General features: G+C 44.5%; 1 protein-coding gene across 1 annotated transcript in view; it reads left to right on the forward strand.

Annotated features, from left to right (window-relative positions):
- The window catches only part of LOC126282233 (bumetanide-sensitive sodium-(potassium)-chloride cotransporter), a 584,688-nt gene that overhangs the window by 334,756 nt on the left and 230,216 nt on the right, over window positions 1–19,716 (forward strand). The gene's annotated exons all lie outside the window — the stretch shown is intronic.

Genomic DNA, 19,716 nt, shown 5'->3' on the forward strand with positions numbered 1-19,716 from the left:
AGTACTCCATTTTCATGCCTTATCTGACGCTGAACGGTGAACTCTGATCGTGTACACCATCCTATCACTGGCCAACATCTACAAACTCGCTTCCTTAGAATACTGCAATAGCGATGTCGTGTGTACAACAATCAACTTCCAACTGACTGCAGCCATTTCTTTGTTGCAGATACAACATCGCTGTTACAGTATCCTACGGAAGCCAGTTCATAGATGTTGGCCATGGAAGAGGTGTTTTAGCTCTTTGAGATTTTAAGGAATGCATTGTAGAGCCCATGTTTCCTAGACTTTTTTGCTTCAAACGAAGATCGTTCTTGTCATATCCATGAATATTGACCACTTGTTCTGGGACACCCTGTAGACAATTGTATACGAGCCATATTTGTTTTTAAACAACACAGACAGCGCGTAGGCCGATATTTACAGTGCGTGCTAATATTTTCAGTGCAACACAGATAGAAAGATAAATTACCGGAGAAAAACAAACAAAATGCAAATGTTTCGAACTAGCTTCCGGATACGAAAATACTCAGAAAACATCTCCCAACAATCTTCGCAAATTTCGTCGGTGGAGTTCAGATTCACCATATAACAGGAATGGTTACGAACCTAAGTTCTTGAGCGGCATCTACATAATATACTTTTTACTATATGTTTGTGGGCACTGATTTGACAACTAAAGACACCGTTGAAAGGATGTAATGTTTCTGAGTTGTTTCAATCGTCAGGCCACAACTATGACCGAGTGCCGGAAGACGTCTGAAAACAAAGTCCGTCGGTTGTAAAGAAATGAGCGTGGCAAGGATACACTGATGTGAAGAAAGTCATGGGATAACTCCTGAAATCATATTGGGCCTCCTTTTGGCCTGCGTAGTGCAGCAAGTCCACGTGGCATGGACTCAAAAAGTCGTCGGAAGCTCCCTGCAGAAATATTGTTCCATGATGCCTCTGTGACCGTTCATAATTGCGAAAGTGTTGTTGGTGAAGGGCTTTGTGCACGAAGTGACCTCTCGATTATTTTCCATAAATATTCCATGGGGTCCATGTCTGGTGATATGGGTGACTAAATCACTCTCTCGAATTGCCCAACAACCATTCAAACCATTCGCGAACAATTGTGACTCGGTGATGTGGTGCCTTGTCATACGTGAAAATGTCAACGTTGTTTGGAAGCATGAAGTCATGAATGGCAGCAAATGGTCTCCAAGTAGCCGAACATAACCATTTCTAGTCAAAGATCGGTCCATTTGGACCGGAGGACCCGATCCATTCTATGTAAACACAGCCCGCCACCAGCCACCACGAGCTTGCACAGTGCCTTGTTGACAACTTGGGTCCACGGCTTCATCGGGTGTGCGCCACGCTCCGACCCTACCGTCAGCTCTAGTGGTCTATGATCCAACCGATACAGTCACGAGCCCTGAAGAGGCACTGGAGGCGATGTCTTGTTGTTAGCAAAGGCACTCACGTCGTTGAGTGCTACCATAGCCCGTTAACGCCAAATTTCGCTGCACTGTCCTAACGGATACGTTCGTCGTATGCCACACATTGATTTCGGGGTTACTTCACGGAGTGTTGCTTATTTGTTAGCACTGACAATTATACACAAACTCCGTTGCTATCGGTCGCTAAGTGAAGGCCGTTGGCCAGTGTGTTGTCCATAGTGAGGGGTAATTCCTGAAATGTGGATTTTCTCTGTATACTTTTGAAACTGTTGATCTCGCAGTACTGAATTCCCTAATGATTTTCGAAGTGGAATGGGCCATGCCTCTAGCTCCAAGTACCATTCCGTCCTCAAAGTCTGTGAATTCCCATGGTGCGGCCATAATAATACCGTAAACATTTTCACATGAATGAGCAGAGTGCAATGACAGCCGGCCGCTGTGATCGAGCGCTTCTAGGCGCTTCAGTCCAGAACTGCGCTGCTGCTACGGTCGCAGGCGCGAATCCGGCCTCGGGCATGGGTGTCTGTGATGTCCTTAGGTTAGTTAGGTTTAAGCACTTCTCAGTCTAGCGGGCTGTCTGACCTTGGATGTTAAGTCCCGTAGTGCTTAGAGCCATTTGAACAAATTTCAGATGTCCAAAATAAGACATTTCGAATATCGCTGAATGCTCTGTGGTTCGTTAGAAACACACCAATCCCCAATGACTTAGAAATCAGAACGGTTCTAGAAGAGATTCGTTCTGAATTTGAAAGCTTTTACAGCAGACTTGCTCATTGGGCCAGCACACTAATTAAAAAAAAAAAAGGCTCTGAGCACCTTGGGACTTAACATCTGAGGCCATCAGTCCCCTAGAACGTAGAGCTACTTAAACATATCTAACCTAAGGACATCACACATCCGTGCCCGAGGCAGTATTCGAACCTGCGACCGTAGTGGTCTCGCGGTTCCAGACTGAAGCGCCTACAACCACTCAGCCACACAACGGCCGGCCACACTAATTCGTCAGTTATCTACATGTGATATCCATACCTAGCACAACTATAAACATTCAAAGTTGGTACTACTACCACAAGAGGCTGACATAAATGTAATAATGAAGTATGTAGACAAGTCGTACAGCATTGTAAGTAATAATTTGTTCGTGTTTCATAATTATGAACCACGTCATCGAATATTTTGTGGAAGGACATTGGTAAACCAACTGTTGCTTAAAAATGAATAACGAACTAATCAAGTTTTAACACGAAAGTTAAATTCGCGTTTGTATATTGAACAGTACTTTGTCATGTAGGTTAGTTAGGTTTAAGTAGTTCTAAGTCTAGGGGACTGATGACCTCAGATGTTAAGTCCTATGGTGCTCAGAGCTTTTTTTTTTTAATTAGTTCATCAAGAGTAGTGACTGGCGTATTGTGACGAGCCAGTTGCTCGACCACCATTCACCAGACGTTTTCAGTTGGTGAGAGATCAAGAGAATGTGCTGACCAGGGCAGCAGTCGAACATTTTCTGTATCCAGAAAGACCCGTACAGGACTTGCAACATTCGGTCGTGCATCATCCTAGTGAAATGTAGGGTTTCGCAATGATCGAATGAAGGGTAGAGCCACGGGTCGTAACACATCTGAAATGTAACGTCCACTGTTCAAAGTGCCGTCAGTGCGAACAAGAGGTGGCCGAGACGTGTAACCAATGGCATGCCATACCATCAGGCCAGGTGATACACCAGTATGGCGATGACGAATACCGCTTCCAATGTGCGTTCACCACGATGTCGCCAAACACGGATGCGACCATCATGATGCTGTAAGCAGAACCTGGATTCATCCGAAAAAATGACGTTTTGCCTTCCGTGCACCCAGGATCGTCGTTGAGTACACCATCGCAGTCGCTCCTGTCTGTGGTGCAGCGTCAAGGGTAACCGCAGGCATGGTCTCCGAGCTGATAGCCCATGCTGCTGCAAACTTCGTCGTCGTCGAACTGTTCGTGCAGATGGTTGTTGTCTTGCAAACGTCCCCATCTGTTGACTCAGGGATCGAGACGTGGCTGCACGATCCGTTACAGCCTTGCGGATAAGATGCCTGTCATCTCGTCTGCTAGTGATACGAGGCTGTTGGGATCCAGCACGGCGTTCCGTATTACCCATCTCAATCTACCGATTCCATATTCTGCTAACAGTCATTGGATCTCGACCAACGCGAGCAGCAATGTCACGTTACGATAAACCGCAATCGCGATGAGCTACAATATCCGACCTTTATCAATGTCAGAAAAGTGATGGTACGCATATCTCCTCATTACACGAGGCATCACAACAACGTTTCACCAGGCAACGCCGGTTAAATGCTGTTTGTGTATGGGAAATCGATTGGAAACTTTCCTCATGTGAGGACGTTGTAGGTGTCGCCACCGGCGCCAACCTTGTGTGAATGCCCTGAAAAGCTAATCATTTGCATATCACAGCATCTTCTTCCTGTCTGTTAAATTTCGGGTCTGTAGCACAACTTTGTGATGTAGTAATTATAATGGCCAATAGTGTAGTTGCGTAACAAATCTTTAATAGCTCTACGAGAGGTAGCTATTGACGATGCTAAGTGTTCGTGAGTACAGGAGGGCACCCTCATAATCTCACGGCCTCCAGCGCGCTATTTTACAGCGTCTGCAACACGCTGGCCTCGTCGCATGGCTACCCCTGCGTAGCCCGGACGCGCACCATCGAGAGTAACAATGTTTCGCACGCTCTCCATGGTCACGTACATGTTTATTAGTATCCAGATAACGTGGAAAGATCAGCGTTTGCGATTCTCACGAGGGCTGGGGCACCACCAGTCACTCCTTGAGATGCTTCACTGAGCACTCCGAACAGAACGTTACTTACCCGCGGGAGACAACACGTTAACACCGTAGCTTTAATAATGGCCTGCATTCGATACAGAAGAGCGTCCTCATACGTAGGCGTTTTAACCGGGCGGTTTTTCCCACCTCTACTGTACAGGGTGGTCTATTGATCGTGACCAGACCAAATATCTCTCGAAATAAGCGTCAAACGAAAAAAACTGCAAAGAACGAACTTATCTAGATTGAAGGGGGAAACCAGATGGCGCTGCCATAGGTCAAACGGATATAAACTGCGTTTTTTTAAAAAATAGGAACCCCCATTTTTTATTACATATTCGTGTTGTACGTAAAGAAATATGAATATTTTAGTTGGGCCACTTTTTTCATTTTGTGATAGATGGCGCTGTAATAGTCACAAACATATAGGTCACAATTTTAGATGAACAGTTGGTAACAGGTAGGTTTTTTAAATTAAAATACAGAACGTAGGTGCGTTTGAACATTTTATTTCTAGTTGTTCCAATGTTATACATGTACCTTTGTGAACTGATCATTTCTGAAAACGCATGCTGTTGCAGCGTGATTACCTGTAAATACCACATTAATGCAATAAATTCTCTAGATGATGTCCATCAACCTCAATGCATTTGGCAATAGGTGTAACGATATTCCTCTCACCAGCGAGTAGTTCGCCTTCCGTAATGTTCGCACATGCATCGACAATGCGCTGACATATGTTGTCAGGCGTTTTCGGTGGATCACGATAGCAAAAAAATCTTCAACTTTCCCCACAGAAAGAAATCCGAGGACGTCAGATCCGGTGAACGTGCGGGCCATGGTTTGGTGCTTCGACGACCAATCCACCTGTCATGAAATATGCTATCCAATACCGCTTCAACCGCACGCGGGCTATGTGCTGGACATCCACCATGCCATTCTGTCATGCAGTGAAACATCTTGTAGTAACAGGAAATCAGCATACATTGCACCATTTAGATTGCCATCGATAAAATGGGGGCCAATTACCCTTCCTGTCATAATACCGCACCATACATTAACCCGCCAAGGACGCTGATGTTTCACTTGTCGCAGCCATTGTGGATTTTCCGTTGCCTAATAGTGCATATTATGCCGGTTTACGTTACCGCTGTTGGTGAATGACGCTTCGTTGCTAAACAGAACGCGTGCAAAAAATCTGTCATCGTCACGTAATTCCTCTTGTGCACAGTGGCAGAATTGTACACGACGTTCAAAGTCGTCGCCGTGCATAGAAATGTGGTACGAGTGCAATCGATGTTGATGTAGCATTCTGAACACCGACGTTTTTGAGATTCCCCATTCTCGCGCAATTTGTCTGCCACTGATGTGCGGATTAGCCGCGACAGGAGCTAAAATACCTACTTGGGCATCATCATTTGCTGCAGGTCGTGGTTGGCGTTTCACATGTGGCTGAATATTTCTTGTTTCCTTAAATAACGTAACTATCCGGCGAACGGTCCAGAGACTTGGATGATATCGTCGAGGATACCGAGCAGCATACATAGTACACGCCCGTTAGGCATTTTGATCACAATAGCCATACATCAACATGGTATCGACCTTTTCCGCAATTGATAAACGGTCCATTTTAACACGGGTAATGTATCACGAAGCAAATACCGTCCGCACTGTCGGAATGTTACGTGATACCACGTACTTATACGTTTGTGACTATTACAGCGCCATGTATCACAAAGCGAAAAAAGTGGTCCAACTAAAACATGCATATTTCTTTACGTACTACACGAATGTGAAATAAAAAATGGGGGTTCCTATTTTAAAAAAAAACGCAGTTGATATCAGTTTGACCTATGGCAGGGCCAGTTAGCGGGCCAACCATAGCGCCATCTGGTTTCCCCCTTGAAGCTAGACGAGTTTCGTTCTTTGTAGTTTTTTACTTTGAAACTTATTTCATGAGATATTTGGCCCGGTCACTATCAATGGACTACCCTGTATATGCTATTAAAGGCGGCAGTGCCCTGCGCCGGCAGTAATCGCGGCTGGTTTTTCGACCCTCTCTCCCCCAGCAGAGCCACTGAATCGATGGCGACCGCTGAACGGCCGACGTTCTCGCCGGCCCACTTTCGGCAAATTGCGGAGCTGAGTTGGCTGCGACAGCCGACCTCCAAGGCAGGCGAGGAGCCCAGTTACCGCAGAATTGCATCGCGTACGCAATCTGCGTGACGTGGCGGCCCTGCTGCCTCAATTATGTCCTCAAAGGCGATCCGCCCAAAACTGGCTGCGGGCCGGTTGTTGACACTGCGCGGCCGCGCTGCCCCGCCTCCTCTTCGTCGCCTTTCGCTGGCTCTGCGTTTAGATTATGGAATCATTCTTGCTACGAGGGACATATTGTTCCTAAACCCCCGACTGGTCGCGCAATGGAAACCTCAGTGAAAATCAAAAATATTCTATTTGCAACATTTAGCTACACTTTCCTGCTATTTATTTACATAGTCGCCGCTCCGACTTAAGACACTGAAATATGTTACTGACAACCGAAAGGCAATAATATTGACGCTACTGGACTTCAGCAAAGCTTTTGACACTGTCAACTTTGACATATTGCTCAGAAAAATGCAACAGCTTAATTTCTCAGCTAGTGCAATGAGATGGTTTGAAAGCTACTTGAAAGACAGACAGCAATGTGATGTCTGCGTAAATGAAAGATCTCCCTGGAAACATGTTTCCTCGGGAGTGCCACAAGGATCAGTCTTAGGTTCACTTTTGTTTTCTTTACATGTCAACGATATTTCGTCGGTTCTGTCCTCCTGTAAATATCATTTCTACGCCGTCGACCTCCAGCTCTACCTAAGCGTCAGACCTGAAGATATAAACACTGCAATCGCTCAGATGAATGATGATTTGTCTTCAGTAGTGACACGGCCAAAAAACCTGTGGCTTAAACTAAATGCAAAAAAGACGCAAGCAATCTTAATAGCCCATAAGGAAATAATAAGTTCAGATTTCTGCGAACGGCTGCCTCCTATTCTGCTCGACGGTACTCCAATGCCATATCACAAAACAGTTAAGATCTCATCTGGGCGGAGAATACAGTCGCAGTGTGCCGGAAGACGTCTTCTTGTCTTTATGCTCTCAAGAAGTTTCGGAATGTATTTCCACAGGACTTGAAACGGCAGCTCGTGCAAGCACTCGTTCTCCCGAACCTCCACTATAGTGATGTAATTCAACAAGGCATGAGTAGTGAAAACAAAAGAGGCTAGAACTAACACTGAATGCCTGTGTGCGTTACACCTGCAACATTCGCCGGTATGATCATGTTAGTGCTTCATGCTCCCAGCCAGGGTGGCTGCGGCCGGACAAATTGAGTGACTACCACACTCTATGTCTACTTCACCGACTACTCGTCGCGCAAGCACCCCAGTACCTCGCTTCAGAGATTAAAAACCTGTCATGCCATCATAATCGAAACGCGAGGTCGCTCGTATTTGGTATCCTAACTGTTCCCACTCACAAAACAAAAACTTTTGCAAATTCCTTCCCAGTTGCCGCTGTCCGCCTCTGGAACAAACTGACCCTTACCTTGGGCAAAATTCAATCCCCTGCTGCCTGCTGCTTTTAAGTTGAAGCATTACCTACTACATCCTCATAACGTTCTCCACAAAATTAGTATACAAGGCCACTCCTCTCCTCTGTCAAATAGCAAAGCTAGCGTCTCCTATCTTGCTCCTGAGATGCCTTCCTCTTCATCTATCTCTATTAGCCACGCAATCTTCTTTTCCTTTATGTTTTCTTAATTATGTTTCATCATGTCTCTGTTCTGCTCCCTTCACCATCAGTCTCCCTTATACTCCCTGCTGCTAGCACTCCTATCTAAAATCTGTCTCTTCAATAATGTCTAATTATAACAGTACTTATGATCTAGGAATATAAACTCTATGTATGTATTTTTCCAGGTGTGCCTTTGTAATTGTTTATTTCACTTTTTGTACTAAATGTAGTTTAACATGCCTACTAAAACATATGAATATAAAATAAGTAGAATGCCTGGTTAGATGTAAGAGAGGGCCTGATGGCCCTAATCTTGTCAGGTTAAATAAATCAATAAATAAATAATTTTGTCGTAGCGAAGTAACAGTTTCCAATATCCTCGTTGTAGAGATAATGACGGCGGTTGTCGCTGAAACAACCGGTCTTTGGTTACGCCGTTTTTTTCGGCTCCTTTTTAACCCGACTGTTAAAATGGCTAAAATTATCCTGTTCCCGAAATAACCGATTTTTCATTTTTTTACCGTTGTTATTTTCAGCAATAAACATAGACTTCGAAAAAGGATTGTAAAATTTTTGTGAAAGTGATGGAGTATGAAATGTCGATCGATATGGGGTTGCGGCTGTGGCAGAAGTCGGCCTCATTTTCTCAAGCAGAAGTGGCGAAATTGGAGACGGGCGTGGCGACAGCGAGAGGGAAAGATCACAAGTTGATGGTTTTCCTGCATCCCCACTTTTGGATGGTATCCGTTTTTCGCCTTGTAGCAACCACAAAATTAAAGGTCCAGTTATTATATCAAGTTTATGCACGTCATTAAAGTATCAGTCAAATTGACCTTCTCTTCCAAGGAACATAGTGGATGTTTTCTCCTTTCGATCTCTCAATTTTGTTGTGCGTACTCCCATTTCCAATCTGGAAGGGTAGCATTGTACTTTACTGATACCACTATTTGTAAAATTCTACCACACTGATGATGGTGGCATTTTGCAATACAAACAAGGTCCTGCCATTCTGCAATACAAAAAAGGTCCTGCCGGAGGTCAAAAGTGAGAAACTACCATAAAGGCCAGGTGGGGAGAAGCCTTACACACAGCACGTACACATCCACCATAGGGTAGTGCACGCAAAAAGGCAACAGCTACAATACTGTCTCAGCAGTGCTGTACCGACCCTTATATCTTGTGTTTGTTGTTAGTCTGTAACTGTTGATGTTGATATTATAATTGCACTGATCACACTTTTCCCATTTTTATAATAAACCAATATTTCAAAGCAATGGAAACTTAAACGTCACTCTTTTTTTTAAAAAAAAAAAAAACGTTTTATTCAGAAGGAGAATTTTAGCACTGCTGCTGTGGGAAATTGGTATGTCAGTTTTATTTGCCCAGTTATTAGTAAAAAGTGAAAAAAAAGTGTTATACCTGATGCGAAACAAATAATGAAAGTACCGGTTACTCGATTTTTCCCGTCCCTAAAAAGAAGACAGTCGTTTGCGCCATCGTCATTTATTTTGCTTGCCAAATAGCAAAAACTCACCTGCTGCTGTTAATGTCTTATTTTGTGATTTAATTCCCTCAGCAAGGCTAAATTCAATTAGAATACTCTTCATTACTTTTGTTTTACCTTTGTTCATTTTATACAATCTTTTGAAGATACAGTCGATTCTGTTCAACACCTCTTCCACGTACGTTGTGTCTCTGAGAGAATGACAACGCTATTGCAAATCCCAAGAGTTTTTATTTCATCTTCTTGAAATTTAATTCCCATTCCAAGTTTATCCTCTGTTTCCTTCACAAATTGTTCAGTATGTAGACTGAATAACATCTGGGTTAGACTACAGCCCTGTCTCACTGCTTCCTGAATTACTTAGTCCCTTCACGCCCTCGGACTCTTTTTGCCTGCAGTAGTAGATAACATTTCATCCACTATATTTCACACCTGTTATCTGCAGAGTTTCAAGATTATATTATGCTCTAAATATTAATAACGAATTTAAAACATTGTTTTTATTCTTTGTAATAAGATTAGTTCCTTGTGTCAAAACACTTAGTTCAGGACCCTCGAAGGCGTGTACAATTTTGACCCTAAAGCTAATTGCTCGTTACTTCCCTATCTATCCCAACCTTTTATTGCTCATTGACAGGATTTAGATATAACTATTGTTTAAAACCCGAGTAATTTTATTTCAATGTGTTTAAAAGTAATGTATTTGAAAGTAAAGTGATATATATAAATTATAACCTGCCAGTTCTTTCACACTGTCCAGACTCCTCCATATACAGGGAGATATCGTGATGGCGTTACAGATTTTTCGTGATCAATTTGAGATAAGGGACGTAGGTCCAGAAATTACCGAGTCGAAAGTTATAAGCTAAAATCGTTCTGATATTTATGACAGTAGAATACATATACCAGAGCCGGTTTTGCTAAGATCGTAGGATAGGCAATTTTCAGAGATGGTAGTATGGACCCAAACAAGTCTGGTAAACATGGGATCCAAAATGTAGACCTTAAGAGCTGTGAGCATTTGCTCATCTTCGATGCTGTGAAACACATTTCTTCCAATGAAAGCTCTTTGGTTCTATACTTTTGGAGGCGGTAGTATGGACAAGAACAAGAAAAAAAGTCCAATAAATATTAACTCTTAAGATGCATACCTTAAGAACTGTGGACACATGTTCGGTAGAAGAGGAATGTTTTACTCTAGGGAAGACGAACATGTGCTCATAGCTCATAAAGTATGCATTTTAGAGCCCGTGTTTGCTAGACATTTTTTTTCTCGTTTTCGTCCACACTACCACCTCTGAAAGTTACCTATCCTACAATCTTAGCAACATCATGCAGGTACACGTATTCAACTATCAGAGGCAGCAGAACGATTTTCTCCTATAACTTTCGACTCTGTCATTTCTGGACCAGGAACCCTTGACACATATTTAGTTTCTTCATTTGCATGGCCATATTGTCCGTAGTTGCTGTCCAATTCCTCAGGGTATTTTCGTCCCGTCGCTCCAACTACAAGAAAATGCGTGTCTTTCTCACCTGACACGTTTCACTTTATTGAGGTAAAGCATCATCAGTGGCCTGTAATTAAAGATATTTACAATTTTATTTGTTTTTAAGATCGAAAAACAGTTCTTAACGGCCGGCCGGTGTGGCCGTGCCATTCTAGGCGCTTTAGTCTGGAACCGCTACGGTCGCAGGTTCTAAACCTGCCTCGGGCATGGATGTGTGTGATGTCCTTACGTTAGTTAGGTTTAAGTAGTTCTAAGTTCTAGCGGACTGATGACCACAGATGTTAAGTCCCATAGTGCTCAGAGCCACAATTCGTTAACAATTTGTTTTTGCTAACGGTGGTTTCTGCTTGGTTCCTCGCCTACATCAGGTTATGTCGTCTGCTAGCACGTCTTTGATGTTTTCCTTCGTTAGAAACTACTGCTTATACTGCTTTCTAACGGCGAAAGACACCAAAGACGTGCTACGAGACGGCGTATCCTGATGTATGCGAGGAACCAAGCAGAGATCACCATCAGTAAAAATCAACAAAATGTTAACGAAATATTCTCCTATCTTACAAACAATATCTTTATTTACAAACCACTGATGATGCTTTACCTCAATAAAGTGAAAATCGTGTGGTGAGAAAAATACGCAATTTCATGTAGTTGTAACGACGGAACGAAAATACCGTCAGAAATGATACATTTAGCGTCGTCAATCATCTCTGAAGGTTTGTAACGTCATCACGTGATCTCTATGTATAAAGACGGTGTATGTATATATGAGGATAAGTGAATTCTTAGATAATAAAGACATGAGGAAGCGTTGTGACGCAACGTGGCGAATCTACCGCGCCACAGCTGTTACAACACGGCTATCTCTGCAACTCAAACAGAAGCTTGAAAGTGGCTCTCTCTCGTCGTGTGATGGATACACTTCTACTCTGATCCAGTACTCAGCGGCTGTCAAAAGCGTTATCTCGGAATGCCGATAGTGGCCGCTCGGAATGGAGTACCTGCACTACCATTGACGGGGCCATACCTCTGTGTCCGAGACACGTCCGCTGCTGTCAAGATACGCTACGGCGACGCCAGAGGCGCATCTGTGAACACATTTTTTAGGGCGGCGGCCGCACCTCCTTGTCACTCGCAGGCATTGTCTTGCTTCGCAGCACGAACAATGGACGGGCGTCTCGTAAGAATGTCTCACGCAGAGCTATGTGTTCTCCGCGGAGGTTTCAAAACACAGTCAAGGACTTAGACAGTAAATGAGGACTAACTTTTAGTGAAAGAGCTACTTTGCTTTATTTAAATGCGTGATACCCCAAAATATATATTAAAATAAATTTCTCAATAAAATATTATAGAATTTCAATTATCAAAACATATTTCGCTCTTTTCCAACACAGATTTAAATGATGCCGCTCAACTGTTGATAGGTGATGTCACATGATGTTTTTCGAACAGGTAGTAGCTAGTCTTAAGGCTGCACGTTGAAATCCCGCTTAACTGTACGTAGCAGTGGTTTGGGGGCTTAGCTTACTCGGACTACAGCTCGTAATGGGCGTCCCAAAGGCTCCGGTGTTTCATCTGAAGGGTGTCCTACTAACCTGCACACAGTCTGCACATTTCAATGCTTACATGAAAAGAAATGAACATTACTGCAGAAACTTGGCTTCTAATCTCTGTCTCTGTATATCTCTATTATGCTTTGTTGCGTTTTTAATCGACTGTTTGTGTGATTGTTTTGATAGCGTTTTAGACAGTTTTCTTTTGTTTCTGGCATTGAATATTCTATCCACCACTGCATTACGTTTGCAAATGTTTTGCCAGAGTGCACTAGAGTACGGTAATATAAGTATCACCATCTGACGAGGATTTCAGGAATGATTAGAGGTTGAAAATGGTTCAAATGGCTCTGAGCACAATGGGACTTAACATCTGAGGTCATCAGTCCCCTAGAACTTAAAACTACTTAAACCTAACTAACCTAAGGACATCATACACATCCATGCCCGAGGCAGGATTCGAACCTGCGACTGTAGCAGTCGCGCGATTCCGGACTGAAGCGCCTAGAACCGCTTGGCCACTGCAATGATTAGAGGATAAAGCGCGCGAAAGAAACCCTTTGCGCGAAATATGTTCGATTACTTCATTTTCCTTGCTTCCTGACTGTGGGTGACCTGCGTAATTAGCAAGTTTCTTTTTGTGAATATATTATGAATGAGTTCAGTGAGTTTTACTTTCTTTCGAATAACAGCAGCATGCCACAAGTTCAGAAACAGAATTGATCGTATCATCTCCCAGTGGGGTAAATGTCTGAACGCAGGTGGTGACTACTTTTGAATGGACTCATTCCATGGTGCCGTTGTGGCTGGTATTCGCTTTTCATTCGACTGCTCCGTATACATACGTCGTAGATACCTCCAATTACCTTAAGCTTTCCATCGTTTGCTATACAGCGTAGTGATCGCAGTTCTTTACAGCATAGTGGCCACAATTCAGTTGTGCTGACGCAAGGCGCTGGAACCTACATACATTTAAATGTGCCTTCTATAATCAAGCAGTCAAGCTTTCGTTTCCCGCATCAGTCTTCAACGCAGCCCTTTCACCTCCTCATGCCCCCTCCCCCCCCCCCCCCCACACACACATACACACACACACACACACACACACACACACACACACACACACACAAACCTTTCCAATGGAAGTCAGCACCTCATCTAATCTTTAGCATTTACCATTCGAAAGTTTCTATACTCTTCTTGTCTACAGACAGAGTAAGAAGAGCAATAATAAACTCCAGTGATAGCTCTGTAAACGTTCATCGACGACTGGAATCCACTTAGCCAGTGTTCCGCGCCGGGTTCATTCTTTTTGCTCTGCAGTTTCCGACACAACTACTTCACCTGCGGAGAAAATACGCGTCCGCCGTGCAGCGAATCGGCCTGAAACGTATCGTGAACAATTGCCGCCCTCGTGGCGCTTTCTCCGGTGTTAACGGCTACTCGCAGCTTTCCAGGAGGCGGGTTCGCCGGCCTCTGAGAGCGTAGGCACGCCGCACGACTCCGCGGCGGACTTTGCCGGCGCCTCACCTAGCCAGCGACCTGCGCTCTCCTCGCCAGCGTCGGGGCCGCGCCTTGTCGGCTGCCTGTCGCAATCGCCTCGCTCTTAACACTCCTGCCAGCGGTCGCACCCGAAAACCTTGTGGGGGCAGTTTAGCTGCCAGCAGCGCTATCGCATATTTCGCTGATGATCCTGTTCTCTGCGGAAAAGTATCGTGCATTTACGATCGTAAGGAAATACACTACTGGCCACTAAAATTGCTACACCACGAAGATGACGTGCTACAGACGCGAAATTTAACCGACAGGAAGAAGATGCTGTGATATGCAAATGATTACCATTTCTGAGCATTCACACAAGGTTGGCGCCAGTGGCGACCTGAGGAAAGTTACCAACCCATTTCCCATACACAAACAGCAGTTGACCGGCGTTGCCTGGTGAAACGTTGTTGTGATGCCTCGTGTAAGGAGGAGAAATGGGTACCATCACGTTTCCAACATTGATAAAGGTCGGATTATAGACTATAGAGATTGCGGTTTATCGTATCGCAACATTGCTGGTCGCGTTGGTCGACATCCAATGACTGTTAGCAGAATATGGAATCATTAGCTTCAGGAGGGTGATACGGAAATCTTTGCTGGATCCGAACGGCCTCGTATCACTAGCAGACGAGATGACAGGCATCTTATGCGCATGGCTGTAACAGATCGTGCAGCCACGTCTCGATCCCTGAGTCAACGGATGGGGACGTTTGCAAGGCAACAACCATCTGCACGAACAGTTCGACGACGTTTGCAGCAGCATGGACTATTCAGCTCGGAGACCATGCCTGCGGGTTACCCTTGACGCTGCATCACAGACGCGTGCGATGGTGTACTCAACGACGATCATGGGTGCACGAATGGCAAAACTTTTTTCCGATGAATCCAGGTTCTGATTACAGCATCATGATGGTCGCATGCGTGTTTGGCGACATCGCGGTGAACGCACATTGTAAGCTTGTATTCGTAATCGCCATACTGGCGTATCACCCGGCGTGATGGTATGGGGTGCCATTGGTTACACGTCTCGGTCACCTCTTGCTCGCATTGACGGCACTTTGAACAGTGGACGTTACATTTCAGATGTGTTACGACCCCTGGTTCTACCCTTCATGCGAGCCCTGCGAAACCCTACATTTCAGCAAGATAATGCACGACCGCATGCTGCAGGTCCTGTACGAGCCTTTCTGGATGCTGAAAATGTTCGACTGCTGCCCTGGACAGCACATGCTCCAGGTTTCTCATCAACTGAAAACGTCTGGTGAATGATAGCCGAGCAACTGTCTGGTCACAATACGCCAGTCACTACTCTTAATGATCTATAGTATCGTGTTGAAGCTGCATGGGCAGATGTCTTGTACACGCCATCCAAGCTCTGTTTGACTCAATGCCCATGCGTATCAAAGCTTTTATTACGGAGAGAGGTGGTTGTTCTGAGTACTGATTTCTCAGGACCTATGCACCCAAATTGCGTGAAAATGTAATAACATGTCAGTTCTAGTATAATATATTTGTCCAATGAATACCCGATTGTCATCTGCATTTCTTCTTAGTGTAGCAATTTTAATGGCCACTAGTGTAGATGCAAGATATGGGATGTCATGGAGGTAGGGACGAATATTAAAGTGCCTTGGAACATACAAAATTTGTTTATTTATTTATTTTTTTACTTACACATTAAGTAACTTCTTCCACTTATGTATGGAAAATTATATCCTCCATATGACAACCCAAGGTCGCGCATCAAACAGCAATGCGTTCATTGAATTTCTCGATGACGCATACACAAACATCTGGTAGGATGCCGTTAAAAACCCTTTCTGTTTCATTTTTCAGTTGGTGAATTGCTTATGGTGTGTTGACGTGCACTTTTGATTTCACAAATGCCCACAAAAAAGTCACAAGGCATAAGATCGCATGATCTGGCAGGCCATTCCTGGTTGCTACGCAAAGAGATAATTTTCTGAGGAAGTTTTTCATTTAGTAGAACAATCGTTTCACGGGATCTGTGACATGTTGCACCATCTTGTTGGAGCAAAAAATCGTCATTTTCATCAATAGGAGGGAAAAACCAATCAGAACGCTCTTTTCGCTAACGGTCGCCGTTCACAGTGACGGCAGCTCCCTCGTCATTTTAAAAAACGTACAGGACGATCACTCCTGCTGCACAGAACCCACACCACACAGTCGTGCGTTGGGCATGCATTTCATCTTCCACGCCAGTTGTTGTGGCCTTGCGGTTCTAGGTGTTTCAGTCCGGAACCGCGCTGCTGCTCCGGTCGCAGGTTCGAATCCTGCCTCGGGCATAGATCTGTTTGATGTCTTTAGGTTAGTTAGGTTTAAGTAGTTCTAAGTTCTAGGGGACTGATGACCACACATGTTAAGTCCCATAGTGCTTAGAGCCATTTGAAACATTTTTTCATCTTCCACAGACTCTTGTGGATTTTCGTTGCCCCAAATTCTGTAGTTCTGCTTACTGACGTACCCACTGAGGTGGCTGTGCGCCTCACCTCAGAAAATTATTCTTTTTGTGAAGTTCTCATTTTCAGCTTGTCGAGCCAAGACCCATTCAGCAAATCGTATCCGATAGCAAGTGAAGTGGTGAACGTGTTGAGCACGGCAAATCGTTTAAATATTCGCCAAGCTCACTGGGCTCTGTTCCAGTCACGAATGTTTCGCAGGAAGTCTCCCTCTGAGCTCCAATTTCACTAATTTTTACCTTCTTGGTATTTCTGGGAGATACTCGTAGGAAAAGCAATATATTGGTTGACTGTTCTAGAAACGTACGCTCTCAGAATTTTAACAGTAAACCATTCGGGGAAGCAGAAAGCCTCTGTTGCTGCGTCTGCCTCTGGATTTGGAGTTGGATGGCATGTCCTTGAAGTTTTCCCGATTGGCAAATCAGCCAGTAAAGAAATGCGCCTCTCTTCTTTGGATCTTCTCTATTTCTTCCATCAATCCTGTCAGGTACGTATCCCACCCGACGAGCAATAATCAGGTAAAGGTCGAAGGATTCGCGTGCTGCCTATTGGAACAACTGAGTCTTAGTTCGCTGAGTTTACTAAGAAGTGATATCAAATGCGCCTACGACGTCAAATCAGTATTAACGAAGTCGGATGGCTGACGTAGATTTTTTGGAAGGGTTCTAGAAATGTGCAGTGCATTTGTAGAGAAAATTCCCTACAAGACGTTAGTGCGGCAGATGCTAATTTTCCAGCGTGGTATCCTTATCAAGCGTAACGAACAGACTTCGAATGAATTCAGAGATCCATTCTCTGTGGAACCCATACCATACCTACAACCGTCCGCTCTATACAAATTGGAACGAGACTCATCCTACCAGGCAATGTCGGTGTGACGGGCCCAGGCGATGTGTAAAGCTTTGTGTCGTGCAATCACCAAGGGTACAAGAGCGGGCCTTCGGCTTCTAAAGCCAATACCGATGATATTTCAGTGAATGATTCGCACGCTGACCCTTGTTGATGGCCCAGCATTGAAATCTGCAGCAATAGAACTTAGGACTACTTAAACCTAACTAACCTAGGGACATCACATACATCCATGCCCGAGGTAGGATTCGAACCTGCGACCGTAGCGGTCGCGCGGTTCCAGACTGTAGCGCCTAGAACCGCTCGGCCGCAGCGGCCGGCATGATGTGTTACTGGATTCCTGATATTCACGGTACACTCGTGAAATGGTCGTACGGGAAAATCCCCGTTTCAGCGATACCTCGGAGATGCTGTGTCCCATCGCTCGTGCGCCGGCTGTAACATCGCGTTCAAACTAACTTAAACCTTGATAACCTACCACTGTAGCAGCAGTAACCGATCTAACGACTGCGCGAGACACTGCAGCGCCTTATTCTGCCTGTTTATACATATCTCTGTATTGCGATACGCATGCCTATACCAGTTTCATTGGCGCTTCAGTGTAATCTCAATATTATTGGGTCTTTGCTGTCTACTTCAAAGAGAAGAGTGCATGATCGCTATTCGAAATCATTCTTAGCTGAACTTGGCACTATTTTACAGGACGAATGGTATAAGATTCCCTTGATAATACAGGTCTTGTATTTATCCATTCCGAGAGGATTGGAAGTTACTTGGATGCGAATGATTTTCATACATCGTATTGGGAATGGCAATGTGTTGTGTTCGTGGTGTTTCCATATGTTTGGCCACCCTCTGTAAATTGTTGAAGAACGTAAACGAAAATCTTTGGCAGCAAGTTGACATTCTGTTGGGCAAATTTTGAGAAACTGGTGTTCGAGAATGACTGTGGGACAGTTCTGCTGCCACCATCGTACATGTCTCGTAGGAATCGCGAGCGTAAGTTGAGAGAGTGCTCGATGATAATCCGGAACTGCAAAAATGGTTCAAATGGCTCTGAACGTTGTGGGACGTAGCATCTAAGGTCATCATTCCCCTAGAACTTAGAACTACTTAAACCTAACTAACCTCAGGACATCACACACATCCATGCCCGAGGCAGGATGCGAACCTGGGACCGTAGCAGTCGCGCTGTTCCAGACTGAAGCGCCTAGAACCGCTCGACCACTGCGGCCGGTTCGCGACTGCAGCCGCTGGTCGTTTTTCACCAGTCACATTTCATGAGGGCACCTGCCACACATCTGTTAAATCGTGACAGTGGAACTACTTGTGGAAGCTGTTCTTTGTATTCAATATACGTCCAAAAGAAACAAAATTTTAGTGTCAAATATCAGATCAGCCATTTCTTCCTTAAGAATAGCAGTGGAAAATAAGTCACACCATAGAATACAGAATAGTATCTGTATTGAGAGAAATACTAAACAATAAACGCCATATCAAAATATATTGGCCGCGCGGAGTGGCCGTGCTGTTACAGGCACCAAGGTTCAAATGGTTCAAATGGCTGTGAGCACTATGGGACTTAACATCTATCCTCATCAGTCCCCTAGAACTTAGAACTACTTAAACCTAACTAACCTAAGGACGTCACACAACACCCAGTCAACACGAAGCAGAGAAAATCCCTGACCCCGCCGGGAATCGAACCAGGGCGCGGGAAGCGAGAACACTACCGCACGACCACGAGCTGCGGACTAAGGACCTATGACCTCAGCAGTTTGGTCCCTTAGGACTTCACACACATTTGAACATAAAACAAATGTATTGAATGAAATGTCTCTGTGGGATAAAAGGAAAAGAAACTGCAGGTAGTCTGGCTATGATGGCGAAGCATCCTGAAGTACTGGCAAACGACTTTCCACAAAAATATAGACGACGAACAAGAAAGGACTGGAATAAAGAATGGGAACTTGTAGATATCAATTTGCTTATTATTTTCACCATTTATAACAGTTCACTGTAATTGACCCTTTTAGGACCTGTTGCTAGTACTACTATCACTATTGCAAAACCTATTAATTATGCAGTATGTACCTTCGGCTAAGGTTTTATCTCCCCAGTGGACTCCCCCCCCTCACCCGCTCCTCTCTCCAGCAACGTCTCGTACCGGACGAGTGTAGCCCCAAATGTTTGCGTGGTAGAGTAATGATGGTGTACGCATACGTGGAGACAACG

Source organism: Schistocerca gregaria, chromosome 7, assembly GCF_023897955.1.
Source record: "Schistocerca gregaria isolate iqSchGreg1 chromosome 7, iqSchGreg1.2, whole genome shotgun sequence".
NCBI classification, from domain to species: Eukaryota; Metazoa; Arthropoda; class Insecta; order Orthoptera; family Acrididae; genus Schistocerca; species Schistocerca gregaria.